The following is a 10,495-nucleotide window of genomic DNA, read 5'->3' as shown; positions in this document are numbered from 1 at the left end:
GGAAAAAGAGGAGGATTTTGGGTTTTTTTTTTTTTTTTTTTGGTTGGGGGACATGGAGATAAGGAGTCTAGTTAGTTTTAGGCATTGTTGAATTGGGGATGCCACGTGAAGATGTCCAGTAGACTTACAGATGTAGAACTCAGGGCCCAGGCCAGGACTGGCAGGTATGGATTTGGGAGACCTTAATATGAATGTAATTGAAGCCAAGAAGTGGATGAAATTGCCTAGGGACAGTATTGGGGGTGATCAGAGAAGATACCAATGCCAAGGGACACCATTAAGAAATGGATATTAGAAAATTAGCTTGAAAAAGAGGCTGACAATGTGGCTGGAGAAGTTTGAGAAAATCAGAGGAATGTGGAGTCACAGAAATCAACAAGAGAATGTTTTCAAGAAGAGGACGACTGCTCCCAGCTCCTTGGGAGGCTGAGGTGGGAGGATTGTTTGAGCCCAAGAGATAGAGGCTGCAACAAGCTGTGTTCATGCCACTGTACTCCGGCCTGGGCAACAGAGCAAGACTCTGTCTCTAAACAAATAAATAAATAGAATAAGAAGAGGACCGCTGAACAGGGTCAAATGCTGTCAGCAAGGTGAGGACTGACACGGTCACCATAGACAACAATGAGGTCCCAGGTGAGAGCAACTCTAGCTGACCAGAAGCACCCGCCAGACTGTGGTGGGAAATGGAGATGACGAGAGTGGATAACTCAAGAGGGGAGAAGTGAGGCGACTGTGGGAAGAGAACAGCGGGGAACACAGGGCTGTGGAAGTGTGTTTGATTTTTAAAATAGGAACCATCTGTGTGCATCGACTCAAGTCTGCAGATAAGCAAGTGCTTCAGAGGCAAAAGATGGAGCAGAGAGAGGGGCAATGCAAGGCAAGGGGTTTTGGGCGGGGACGGAATTCAGAGCACGAGTGAAGGCCTCCCTCAGACTGCGAGGTGAAGCGTGTTCCTTGTGAGTGTGGATGCAGATATACATGTAGGCTTGGTGGTGGGGATCTGAGTGTTTTCCCATCAGAGGACTTCATGTTAGTAGGATTGAGTGAAAAGGGGAGATGGAGTGGGACCAAAAGTTTGAGGAGAGTAGACAAATTTGTGAAATAACTAGCATGGAAACTCGGAGAGCACGGACAGAGAAAGATTGATAGACTGCTGGCACCATCGAGGGCCCAGTCAAGTCTGGTAGTCAGGAATTCCAGTGGAACCAATCTGTGAGGTTGTCTGATATTCTCAAGCAGAGCCCAGCAGCCTGGGTGTACAAAAAGATGAGAGACCTTTGTTCGATCTGAGTTGAGGTGTTGCCAGGTGGCTGGGGAGGATGGACAATGAAAACAATGAAGCAAGAATGAGTTGAGGGTCTGTAAGAGACTGGGTGAAGGGCAGGACATGGACTCTCAGGCAGATGGGGAAAATGGAGAGTGAGGGGAATACTTGCCTCACCTCTCTCACTGATTCTGTTACTTTGGGTAAACTGTCATACCTCTGGGCTTCAGTTGTTTCCCCACTTATAAGTGAAGTTGTTGGCTACATGATGGCTAATATCCTGCCCAGTTCTCAAATTCTGTGGTTCTGTTTTGCCGGTGTGTAAGCACTCTCTGCCATGAATGAGAGACATCGCTAATCCCTTCTAACCACTAGAGCCAAACAACCCCCGTCATGCTGGAGAAGCAGATTCCATTGATGTTTTCAGATCATGGATACAACTCTTTCACTTTCTCATAAAAATATGCAAAATATCCAGCACTCTTCCCATAAACCAAAAATAAACATCCCATCGATATTGGTAATCTAACCCTGCTGTAAACTTCAAGTTTGAGTCGTTACTTGATTCAATTCAATTCAACTTAAAGACATAGTCATTGAATGTGTACTTTGCGTAAGTTCCTGTGACAGCAGTTGTAGGGGATACAAAGACGAGAGCGACAGTCCTTGCTGTGTTGTCATCTAATAGGAAGGGCAAGACTGATATATAAATAAATATGTTGGGGGAAAAAATCTTAGTATTCAACCCAGGTAACAAAGAACAATTTCTCTCTCTATTTATTTAACAACTTAATATCTGTGTTGAGCCCTACTTTTTACCAAGTTGGAATAAGCTCAGTTGGGGTCCTCACCATTTTTTGGGTCATGACTAATTCTAGGGGCTTACATAATCTGAAGCCATCAGGAGGGGGTGCTTTTTGGTCCTCAGTGTCATCTGTCAGCACGATCTGCTGAGACATCGCTGCCCCTGTGGTTGTGTATTATGTGTTCGTGCAGGCAGTCATGGGGACACACTCATCCCTCTGCAAGGTCCCTTCAGGACCTACCTTTTGATTCTATCTGCCACTTCTAGGCCTTTCTGGGTTACATGTAACCAGTGCACCTCTTTGCAGCATGCATAAACACAGCACTCATCCATTTTCTTACGGAGCCTTGCTACCTCCCTAAGGTTCTGCCAGGGGCACAGGAGAAAATGCTGCTTCTCTCAGGACCAGGGAGCATTTTAGCTCTCTGAATCTGCTTCCATCTTTCCTTCTTGCTTCTAACTCTGAGAGTCCTCTGGTCCAGGAAGATTGGGCAGGTGAGATACAGAATCTTACTATTACAAATAATGTTTGCTTCCAAATCTGTTGTCTGTGCTGTAGGGTATTTCTGTTACTAGGAAACTTCTTCTCTCTTTTCTGCTGTCTTACATCCTTCTAAGGCAATGAACACAAAGTGGACCAGCTGCTTGAATGTAGAAAAAAGCAAGGGGGAAAGAAGTAATGTGGGGGAAATCATGGAAGCTATTCTGTACAAGGCAGAAATAGGGTGTGTTATGAGATGAAAACATTGTACTCTGGGGCTTCAAAGTATATTAATAGGGCTCTTTGGTGGCACATGAAAGAAATGAATACTGGTTAACTCAAGTCAGAAAAAATAATGGGTTTATTGAAAGCCTTCTGGGTAACTCACTGAGTAGAAAAAAAGAGCTTAACAGATGCTTTGAGAATGACAGGAACCAGGAAGCACTGAGGATTGCAGCAAGAAGAATGCAAGAGCCGTCAAGGGTGCCACGATCAAATGACTCAGTTCCAACCACCTTCTGTCTGGTGTGCGCAAATCCCCAGAAGATCGTCTATGATTGGCTGAGCTTGTTCACACTTGTGGCCAGGGGTTCTCTACCTGGAAGCTCCACCAGACCTAAAGTGGAGAGAAGTCTTACTCCCAAGGCAGGGGAAGGCAAAGGAATGTGAGGATGCAGGATGTCCTGCTCAAAAGGAATGGAAGAGAAAGTCCCATCCAGAAAGTAGGACAGCTTAGAGGACAGGGCATTTGTGAAGGACTTTGAAGGATGGGAAGGGTTCTGATGAACAGAGATATGAGATGGAGATAGGAAGGGAATGCATATTCCAAGCAGATAAATTTGGTAGGGTTGAAAATGTTCATTTGGAGTCATACGAAGAAATCTGAGGCTGGCTGCAGTGACTCGTGCCTATAATCCCAACACTTTGGGAGGCCAAGGTGGGCAGATCACGAGGTCAGGAGTTTGAAACCAGCTTGGCTAACATGGTGAAACCCCGTTTCTACTAAAAATACAAAAATTAGCTGGGCATGGTGGTGGGCGCCTGTAATCCCAGCTACTTGGGAGGCTGAGGCAGAAGAATCGTTTGAACTTGGGAGGTGGAAGTTGCAGTGAGCCGAGATCGTGCCATTGCACTCCAGCCTGGGCGACAGGACGAGACTCCATCTCACAAAAAAGAGAAAAAAAAGAAAAAAAGAAAAAAATCTGAGAAGGCTAGGCGTGGTGGCTCATGCCTGTAATCCCAGCACTTTGGGAGGCCAAGGCAGGTAGATCACTTGAGGTCAGGAGTTCAAGACCAGCCTGGCCAACATGGTAAAACCCCATCTCTATTAAAAATACAAAAATTATCCAGGCATGATGGCGGGTGCCTGTAATCCCAGCTACTCAGGAGGCTGGGGTGGGAGAATTACTTGAACCCAGGAGGTGGAGGTTGCAGTGAGCCGAGATCACGCCACTGCCATCCAGCCTGAGCAACAGAGTGAGACTTCATCTCAAAAAAAAAAGAAAGAAATCTGAATGAGGAATTGTTATGGGCCAAATTGTGTCTCTCCACCATTGCCCCACCAAATTCATGTGCTAAAGTTGTAGCTCCCAATTCTTCAGAGTGAGACTGCATTGGGAGATGGGGTCTTTAAGGAGGTAATCAAGTGAAAATGAGGTCATTGGGGGCAGGCTATAATTCCATGTGACTGGTATCTTTCTAAGAAGAGGAAATTGGGACACAGACAGATACAGAGGGAAGGCCAGGAAAACACACAGGGAGAAGACAGCCCTCTGCAAGCCAAGGATGGAGGCCACAGAAGAAACCAACCCTGCAGACCCCTTGGTCTCAGCCTCCAGAAATGTGAGAAAATCCATTTCTGTTGTTTTTAAGTCACCTAGTCTGTGGTACTTTGTTATGGCAGCCCCAGCACATGAAGACAGACATCTTTTTTTATTTTGGATGCAATGGATACCCATGGAAACTTTTTAAAAGAGGGACTAGGTAACTAGACTTACAATTTAGGAAAATGGATCTAACAGTGGTCTCAGGGTGGGTAGAGTCTGGAGGCGGGAGACCAGGTAGTAGACTACTGCAAAAGTCTTTAGAAAGGTATATGAGGCTGTTAGCTTGGATAGTAGCAATAAGGTTGAGAAGAGAGTAGGATTGTGGCAATGATTATAGAAATGGAATTTGAAGACTTGGTTGCAAATTGAATATTGGAGGAAAGGAGAGGAGAGAGTTAAAGATGTCTTCAATTTTTATGACCTGCTAACTAGGTGATATGGTTTGGCTGTGTTCCCACCCAAATCTCAACTTGAATTGTATCTCCCAGAATTCCCTTGTGTTGTGGGAGGGACCCAGGGGGAGGTAAGTTAATCATGGGGGCCAGTCATATTTCCCATGCTATCCTCGAGATAGTGAATAAGTCTCATGAGATTTGATGGGTTTATCAGGGGTTTCTGCTTTTGGTTCTTCCTCATTTTCTCTTGCTGCCGCCCTGTAAGAAGTGGCTTTTGCCTGCCGCCATGATTCTGAGGCCTCCCAAGTCATGTGGAACTGTAAATCCAATTAAACCTCTTTTTCTTCCCAGTTTTGGGTATGTCTTTATCAGTAGCATGAAAATGGACGAATACACTGGGAGAATGGGGTAATAAAAGAAGGCTCTTTTGTTTGTTTGTTTGTTTGTAAGTTTTGAGACAGAACCCTGCTCTGTTGCCCAGGCTGGAGTGCAGTGGCACAATCATAGCTAACTGTAGCTTCGACCTCCTGGGCTCAAGCAATCCTCCTGCCTCAGCTTCCTGAGCAGCTGGGACTACAGATATGTACCACCACACCTGGATAATTTATTAAGTTTTCATAGAGACAAGGTCTCACTATGTCGCTCAGGTTGGTCTTGAACTCCTGGGCTCAAGCGATCCTCCTGCCTCAGCCTCACAAAATGCTGGGATTACCAGTGTGAACTACTATGCCTGGCCAAGAGGGCTCTTTTGATGACTGAGAAAAATGCAATCAAACTAGCTTATGACAAATGGAATTGGTTACTGCTCTAATTGTGAGGCCCAGGGTCTTGCGTCTGGCTTTGGACGCTCCTGGTCCTAGGCACTCAGGGGCTCTGCTTTGCTTCTCTTTGGGTGCCGTGCCTTCCTTCTGAAGCTTCCATGTGGCCAGGAAGACAGCCGCAGCATCTTCACAGTTCATGATCTAAGATGACTCCCTCTCGTCTCCAGATGCCAAATCCCACTTAGGGCAGGTGCTTATTCCTTGGCCCTATCACTGCGGACAGGAAGATGGGGTACCACTGCTGGTGAAGCTTTGGTTCGTGTTCCCTCCATTTAGGCCAGGTAGGAAATTTTGACAGTCTGGTAGATCTCCAGTGAAAACAGAAATGCAGGGCAGACAGAAACAGCTGACATTCACCCCATTGGGTTTGGATTTGGATATTTTATTAGGCTGGTGCAAAGGTTTTGTTTGTTTGTTTGTTTGTTTTTTGAGACAGAGTCTCGCCCTGTTGCCCAGGCTGGAGTGCAATGGCCCAGTCTCGGCTCACTGCAACCTCCACTTCCTGGGTTCAAGTGATTCTCCTGGCAGTTACTTTTAATGGCAAAAACTGCAATTACTTTTGCACCAGCCTAATATTTTTGGACATACCAGTATCGAGTAAAGGATGGGGTGCAGGGAAGATATGGTGAGAGTTCATTGATAATGTGGATTTCGAGCTCAAGAGAGCAAAGTGCCCTGCAGGGAGTGCTGTGTGACTAAAGCCATGGTAGTGAGTACATTTTCCTGGAAAAGAGAATAGCCGTGGGAAAGAGGTTTGAGGATGGACTGAACATTAGGGAATTTCTATATTTGATAAAGAAAAAAGGAAGAAAATACAGGAGTAGTCAGAGAGGGGCAGGCCATCCAGAAAATAGAAATTGATGGAAGCCAGTGAAGGAGAAGGTTTCAAGAAGGATGGAATGTTGGTAGCTTTCAGAGGTGAGAACTGAGAAAAGACAGGGGATCATTAGGTACTTAGGAGATCACTGGGTGACCTCCTTATGGCTTTGAGGGCAAGGATCAGTGTCATTAAAAATGGTTCCTTTTTTTTAAAAGACAAAAAAAAAATCATAAATTAATCCAGTAGGTATATCTGAGAAAGCACGCATCAGTTGATTAGAGCAATAAGCGCCTCTACCACGTTGCCCATGTGTTCCCGCAAGCTGCGTTCTGCTGCTGCTCGAGGTATCTCCATCTCGGTCATTATCAGCTCCAGATCTTCCTTCTTGATACTGACTATCGCCAGTTCTTTTTCCCACTCCTGTTTGGCTTTCTGCTCCCGGGACCCGTCTCCAATCACAGACATGGCCGTCTCCAGATTGAAACTCTGATTTCCTTCTCCTCTGCATAGTCGGTGACCTGCTCAAGTACGCCACACCGCTGTCAGTCACGTTTCCGTGGCTTCTCGGGAGGCCGCTGTGGGCCACTGGTCTCAGTCTCTAACTCCAGCTCCACATCCCCCTCGGTGGCCACATTTATTTCACCATGCTGCCGCATAAGCCCCACCTCAAGGCGACCAAAAAAAAGGGTTACATTTTTTAAAAACCTGCATTTTTAGGGGCATCATCAACCATAAAGTTCATGGGCAAGGTGAGACATTTGGATGCAGACCCAGAATGTTTGAATTTATTGGTACTTTAATAAATAAATGATTGTGAACTCTTTCCTTTATCTGTAGTTGGCTTACGAGGAAACTGAGGCCCAGAGAGGGGCAATGACTTAGACAAGTTTTCCATGGGGCCTGGTGGAAGACTAGGAAGGTCAACAGTGGCCCGCAGTCTGCGTCAGTATGCAACCCTAGCCCTGCACGCTGGGCCTCTGCCTGAGGCTTCCAGTGCACCGGAGGCGCCTACTCAGCTGCCTAAGTGGGTGAGGAGGGTGAAGGGAATTGATGAAGCAGCAGCCATGGCCCTGGAGAGGCCATCCTCATTGCATGGGGACCACTGTTTCTCAGCTCAGCTGATCACGGCCACATGGGAAACAGGGCCTAGGATTGTCCAGATGTGATTTTCTAAGGGAAGTTGGGAATCTGAAGTTGGGGATGTTTATGTGAACTTCTCCATTCTTTCCATAGTGGCAGCTAATTTAAAAACATAAAACCACTGTGTGAGTAAACAGGTTTGTGGGTTGGTCTGCCAGTTTATACCCTCAGCACTATATCTGAGGAATGGGGGCGGGAAAAAAAAAAGCCAGGATGTAGAGAAGATATAACATAAAGAGGCTCCACCTACATTCAATCTGGCCAGAGGCCTGGGTGTCGAAATTGTTCCTGAGGACCTGAAAATCTGGACACCTCTAGTGTATCAGTACAGAGTGTGTGACTTTTACAGCCATCAGTGGTCTGGATCTTAGTCTCCTCTTATCTTACATAAATCTGGAAAATTCTTTCATGATTGTTATTTATTCCTTTTTGTTTTATTTCTTTTATTATTATTTTCTTTATTCTTTCCTTCTATTTTGAGAACTTTGGTACTTTCCTTTTTGAATGAAAAATACTATGGATTCTGGATTAAAATAGCACAGGAGAAGTTGAAATAAGGTTTTGTCAGTTTTGCAGATATGGTTATTGCTATGACATCTCATTCATTCAAGTCTTTATTTTTGCCTATGTACAAGACAATGTGTTATAACTAGCAAGGTGTAGGAAATGAGTAAGAACAACCTGTACCCACATTCTTGAGGCATATAATTAGGAACTGGAGAAAAAGGACCAACATAAATAGATATAATCATTCATTCCTGCAGCTTCCTGACCATGATGTCTACCATGTGCGTATTCACGAAGTTACAGTTCAGTGCAGAGAAAGACATGTGTACAGATACTTTTGGTGTTATTCATGTGCTAGAATAGAATGATCAAGAAACTTGGAGGAGCAGAAGAGAAAGCACCTCATTCTGCTTGCACGAGCTGAACACTTTAGGGAGGCTTCACGGGGGAGGTATTGTTTAAGATAAGTCTTTAGGATGACTGGGGATTTGCACAGCAGATGAAGGGTGGCCAGGGTTTCTAGGAAGAAGGTGCAGCACCTACAAACTCAGAGGCATAAAGGAGCATCACACATTCAGGGTGTGATGGGTGAGAAACCAAATGTGGGGATTCCTCAGGAGAGCTACAAGCCAGGCACTGTGCGATTCTCATTTACATTCTGGTCCTGCTGTTCCATGTGAAACGAGTCAGGGCAGATGGATGTCATAGGCACACCAGGCATTCAGGTGCCTTATGTCCTTTACCCCTGAGAATTTCATCGGTCTTCTGCTGGAAAGAAACCATCCATGACATCCAGGCTTGGGGAAAGTACAGGAGCATCTACAGATTCCTTCAAAGTGTGTATTTCACTTAACATGTTAAAGCCAGGAGATGGCTGAGTGTGGTGACTCATGCCTGTAATTCCAGCACATTGGGAGGCCAAAGCAGTTGGATCGCTTGAGCCCAGAAGTTTGAGGCCAGCCTGGGCAAAACAGTGACACCTCGTCTCTACAAAAAATACAAACATTCACAGTGTTCTGATGTGTGCTTATAGTCCCAGCTACCTGGGAGACTGAGGTGGGAGGATCACTTGAGCTCAGGAGGTCGAGGCTGCAGTGAGCCGTGATTGCACCATTACATTCCAGCCTGGATGACAGAGTGAGGCCCTGTCTTAAAAAAAAATAAATTAAAAATCAAGCCAGGAGACCAGATATTTTTACATGAGTACTACTTGCTACCATAATCCACAGAAAAAGTGTCTAATATTACTAAGGAGTTAGTAATTCCTTTTCATTAGAAGGTAGGGTATGTTTCTTTTTTTTTTTTTCTTTTTTTTGAGATGGAGTCTTGCTTTGTCACCCAGGCTGGGGTGCAGTGGCCGGATCTCAGCTCACTGCAAGCTCCGCCTCCTGGGTTTACGCCATTCTCCCAAGTAGCTGGGACTACAGGCACCCACCACCTCGCCAGGCTTGTTTTTTGTATTTTTTAGTAGAGACGGGGTTTCACCGTGTTCGCCAAGATGGTCTCCATCTTCTGACCTCGTGATCCGCCCGTCTCGGCCTCCCAAAGTGCTGGGATTACAGGCTTGAGCCACCGCGCCCGGCCTGGTAGGGTATGTTTCAAATAGGCATTTCAGCCAGGTGCTGTGGCTCATGCCTGTAATCCCAGCATTTTGGGAGGCTGAGGCAGGTGGATCACCTGAGGTCAGGAGTTTGAGATCAGCCTGGCCAACATGGCAAAACCCAGTATTGTCTAAAAATACAAAAATGCACTGGGTGTGGTGGGTGCCTGTAATCCCAGCTACTCAGGAAGCTGAGGCAGGAGAATCATTGGAAATAGTGGTGGGGCTGGGGGAGGTCACGGAGGTTGCAGTGAGCCGAGGTCATGCCACTGTACTCCAGCCTGGGCGAAAGAGGAATTTAATGGAGAGATCTATTATCTACTTACATTGAATTTTGTCATCCCTGTCATTATTTACTGAATATTTACAATACACATAACTAGCTATATGAGTTGGATTTTAAAGAGAAGAAAATGCTTTTTACATTTGACTCCTAGAAATCAGTACTGCTGCCTTAATTTATAATGAAAAAGAAAAATACCAATCAAAGGAAAGGTATATTTTCTTTTTTAGCAGAGCTCTGCGGGACAGTAACAGCCCAGGTGTAGAGTCTGGGCTCATAGCCTGAGGCATCCCATGTGGGGCCTAGGGCCGCCTACAAATGAACACCACATGCCTGAGGCCAGACCACACTCTTGTGCTTTATTTACACTTGTTAGTTCTCATGAACTATATCATGAGTTTTTGGTAAGACACTTTGTGTTTCAGGGCATTTTATCTACAGAATTTGATTTAAACATTATCAGATATTTACACATTAAAAACAATTATATACAATATTAAGTAAAATGTAAAATACGTCAAATTAATTCACTATCTTAGTTTAGAAATAGACT

At 45.2% G+C, this 10,495-nt stretch overlaps 1 pseudogene; it reads right to left on the bottom strand.

The window, feature by feature from the left end:
• Positions 1 to 6,620: 6,620 nt before the first annotated feature.
• LOC105511281 lies at positions 6,621 to 7,071 on the bottom strand (annotated as a pseudogene).
• Positions 7,072 to 10,495: the final 3,424 nt, after the last annotated feature.

The sequence above is a fragment of the Colobus angolensis genome, unplaced genomic scaffold (assembly GCF_000951035.1).
Source record: "Colobus angolensis palliatus isolate OR3802 unplaced genomic scaffold, Cang.pa_1.0 Scaffold2, whole genome shotgun sequence".
NCBI lineage: Eukaryota > Metazoa > Chordata > Mammalia > Primates > Cercopithecidae > Colobus > Colobus angolensis.
The sequence above is the reverse complement of the archived record's forward strand: the minus strand, read 5'-3'. Positions and strand labels throughout refer to the sequence as shown.